We start from the raw sequence: 4,383 nt of genomic DNA, 5'->3' as shown, positions 1-4,383 counted from the left end.
TAAGAAACTCCTTCTAAATCATTTATTAGGACATAACACTTAGGAAGGTTGTTGGTTCAAGACATTAAGGATAAAAAAAAAATCATAAGATGTATAAGTTATAAACATCCATAATATAATATGTATAATAAGCAACTTGTAATTTATTATTCCATTCTAATCATTTTCTCAAAAACCAAGTCATTCCTTAAAAAAGCTTAACAAGAGCATAATTTCATTTCAAAAAAACAAAAACACAAAAAAAAACACAAAAATGTCAAGTGTCCACGGACAAAAAAATAACCCTCACAGTTTACAAAACTTAATTGTCCTTTGAATATTTTAGGAATATTTTTTTGTCATTTTCTCTTGTTTTTCTTTACATTGTAATTTTTAAAATACCCCGTCAAAATTTAATAAATAAATATAGAAATTTTTTTACAAAAACAGAGAAAAGTCAACAATAATGATTTATGATGTATAAACATTGTCAACTTGGGTTGGATAAAACAGAAAAAGCTAGACCCTTTGTTACATCAAAATTTAAATTCCCACAAAAAAAATGCCAATATCTAATATTTGACCATGTGCCAAACATCGTTTAATAGGAATATACGTGAGCATAATTAAAAAAAAAGACAATAAATATTTTCCCTCGCTCTCTTGCTCTGTTCCAGTACTAAGCAGCCAAAATTTTGACCAAAAGAACAAGAAACCAGAGTGTCAGTTACAGGTGACACGCGGCGAGTTTGAGGGTACAAAATGAAAAATCATACACAAAAATCACCGTAGAAAATGTTTACGTAGATTTACATACAATCAACCTCCAAACAAACAAATGATCAAGACCAACAGTATCCTACAATTAATAATATAAAAAACAAAATCACTAAACAATTACTAAAGTAAGAAAATAAAATAACGTAATGAATCTCTATTTAGCTATAATACAAGGAGATTAAAGATAAAGGGCACCAAGCTCATCGTGCCCATGAAACAAAATCAATTTCATCTCTCGCGGCTTTGTACAGTTCAAGCTTTTTGAAACATTGCTGTCTCCTCTCCATTAATGCAGGGTCCTCATCTAACAATTCTAATAGCTACTTACCCTGAAAATACATCCCATTGATTAGTATGGTTTGGTTTGGTTTGGTTTGTCATTCAGGACAGAAGGGGAAAAAAACAGTATGGAAATTCAGCTTGGTCAGCCAGAACCAATATTGCACAGAAGACAGCCAAAAAACAAAGTCAATCTCATACTTGGGATTCAATCCCCAAGAATATGTAAAGAAAGGAAAAAAAATGTACTTCGTAATTTTCTGCTCTTGCACAACTGGCTCAACCCTTACTAGAAATTTCCCACTGGTTCAGTTTTGTGTCTTAGTTACCAATAATGTCAAACCACACACAATATTAACAGATAGGTAAATAAATAGGAGGGAAGGTGGGGGAGAGAGGGAGAAATTACCTCTTTCTTCCCTATTTGCACATAGAAATGGTTTAGCAACGAATGCTTTGCTTCTCTGACCTGACAATAAACAACAGCATTAGGAATGGTGTTCCTGAGAGTATCTGCCACCAATCCTATGTAGGATGACACGTTTGAAGCAGTCCTCCTGAAGTGGCCCTCTGAATAACGATCCACAGGTGGAGGAGCAGTATTTCCATTTCCAGTTTTCTCAATATCTTGTGGAAGTCTCCGGAAGAAATCTACAGTAAGGTAAGAAGCTTCCATGTCGATAAGCCGAATAGTACACTTCTGACTCTCTTCACGGAAACTTTCTAATGCCTCATTTGCAGCTGCAGCTATTTCAGATTGGAGAGCTGGAAAACGCTTCAGTTCCTGTTTTAAATTATCCCAAAAGTATTAGTATTATTATAGACTGTTTTAGCTTGGTGAAAAAGTAATCCCTAATATTTACTTGAGTTTCAGCCATTGATTTTCTCACAAGTTCTTTCAAGACAGAGTGAACCTGCATCAAAAACATAAAGAGAAAGCATTAGTCTTTTAATTGATGGCAACTAGACAAAAATTACAACCAGGACTGCTTACAGCATCAACTGAAGCTTCAGCAGGGCCTCTAAAGTAATTAAGAGACCCCTCGATCAATCGCTGATAACCTTGCTCCAGGGCAATTAAGCGAGGCTGAAAACCATCAGCCTCTGATATGCCACTCTCCTTACATTCTGAATAGCAAGATGCCGGTCAAATGGGAGCTTCCGTAAAGCAGCAGGCAGCTGATTGTCAAAGGCATTATATGTCCTGTCTCCTCCTGATCGCCAAAGATGATTAAAGGAGAAGCACATTAAGTAACCAAGGAGACTGATTGGCTTCAAAACAATCATTTCAAAATGATTAACCATCTGGAAGTACACTACTAATTCACAGTCCCATACAGCTGTATACAGTAGTTTTGTAGGATAGAACTAGTTCGATGCTAACATGCTTATCCCTCAACTAACATTCTCAAATGAATTTACTCATTAAAGGGATAAAAAGCAGGGGTAGAGATAGTTAAATTACAATCTTAAGATATAATCTCAAAAAATCAAACAATATTTAGTAAGCAATATCCAAGTAGAAGTGTAAAAGAAAACAAAGTTCGTAGATTACCCGCCGTCTAAATGCCCCTTGAATATCCGATCAATTGCTCGGCAAAGTTCCAGTATGGTGTATAATTGAGCCTAAAGCAAAAGTTGTGCTTCAATAGAAATTCAAAGGAAAATACATTTTTAAAAAGGAACTGTGCACTTTTCAATCATAACAAAAGGAAACTGCTCACCCCAGCATCAGAAGCAATAGGTCTCCCAAGATGATCCATCTCTGATTCAAGTTTGTCAATGGTTTTGTTTATCAAAGATGTTATACTAGGTATCCGTGCCCTGATTACTGACTCCAAGTGCTACAAAGAAGCTTATAATTAAAACAATACTCTTTTTAAAGACAGAAAAGAAAATATTTTCTGCAAAGGCCAGCCTGTGATTGAAGTTTTGCAAGGTACTCTGAACTCATTTTATTGGCTAAGTGCCCATAGTCAGCACTGTTGGCAAAGCACTCACGCTCCTTGCGTCTAGCCACAATCATATCAACGTTTTTATTGATATCTGCTTGGGATCGATTCACAATACCAACCCAAGGATGTTGCAAGCGGTAAGATCTTCCTTCTAAGACCTTGAAGAAATAAATGCAATATAGGACTAAGCAACTATCCAATGAGAGGCATGCTTCTAACTAAAACACGTACAGGATATAAATCGTTAGGGGAAGAAAACGTTAAGAGAGAAAGAGAGAGATTACTTCCAATGCATTGGTTCCTTTATCCATTATGTCCAATTTTGTCAACACCTCAAATGTTTGTTCACCTAGCAGAGTGCAAAAAAATTCTCAGTAACAGACAGTGACACAAGTAAAGGCTACATGTGAACAAGAGAAGGAAAAATACCTGGGATCCACTTCCCTGGAAAGGTTAATAGCATCAGAAGTTGCTATGTCTTGATTGGCTGGAGATATTGCTAGTATAATGCAATTTGGCTACAAAAAGAATGCAATTATCATGCTAATGTGCAAAGTTGCAAACTAAGAGTAAGAAAATCAATTTATTATTTAAAATGATCCAACAAGGTAAACAAGTAGTGCCCACCAACCAGAGAAACATAAAGGGATGTTGTATTATAATTGATAGCATACAATGTTAACCTCAACCGCGGTTGCAAGCCCAACTTAAGAAGTAAAAGCAATCAAAACATCACAAAATCACAAATAAACTTCTCCCAAGTCTTTTGAACGAAAGAAATATGAAAATAAGAAATATACTATTACTACCCATTTAAGTAATTTACATACATTAGTCGTTCATGTTAACTCTAAAAAACATTATTCTTTATCTAATTGCTTAAAAACACATAACTGGAATCGGCTAAATGCAGAAGATCCTTGCATTCAAAGTTCTATAATTTATTTGATATGAATGAGGCAAAGAGAATGCAACTACAGTGTAGTTATCAGATAGGTCACTAATCTTCACAGCATAGGGATATTGTCCTTTTACCTTCTCAACATAAGATCGAACCATCATTTCAATGTCTTGAACAATAGTCTCAGGCTGTCCTTCTGAAAATAACAAATGTAACTGCTAAATACAAGATAACGAATATCTTCCATCCTAACAATTAATGTATGATCAGAAATTCAATTCATAACATGCCTACAGCAACTTTGGTCAAACCTGGTAAATCAATCAAGGTTAGGTTGACAACTGTTCAAATAAATGGAGAAAGACAAAAAATTAGAAGTTTGCGCTAAAATTTATGCATATAAAAATAAAAAGCATAGAAAGACTACTCTTATTTTAAGCCATAAAATATACTTGAAAGAATATAAATTGCAACATGCTTAGATAATTA

At 34.7% G+C, this 4,383-nt stretch overlaps 1 pseudogene; it reads right to left on the bottom strand.

The window, feature by feature from the left end:
* Positions 1-728: 728 nt before the first annotated feature.
* Positions 729-4,070, bottom strand: LOC129289572 (phragmoplastin DRP1E-like; annotated as a pseudogene).
* Positions 4,071-4,383: the final 313 nt, after the last annotated feature.

The sequence above is a fragment of the Prosopis cineraria genome, unplaced genomic scaffold, assembly GCF_029017545.1.
Source record: "Prosopis cineraria cultivar Desert tree isolate PC_DT_omini unplaced genomic scaffold, ASM2901754v1 PC12, whole genome shotgun sequence".
Classification (NCBI taxonomy): Eukaryota; Viridiplantae; Streptophyta; class Magnoliopsida; order Fabales; family Fabaceae; genus Prosopis; species Prosopis cineraria.
The sequence above is the reverse complement of the archived record's forward strand: the minus strand, read 5'-3'. Positions and strand labels throughout refer to the sequence as shown.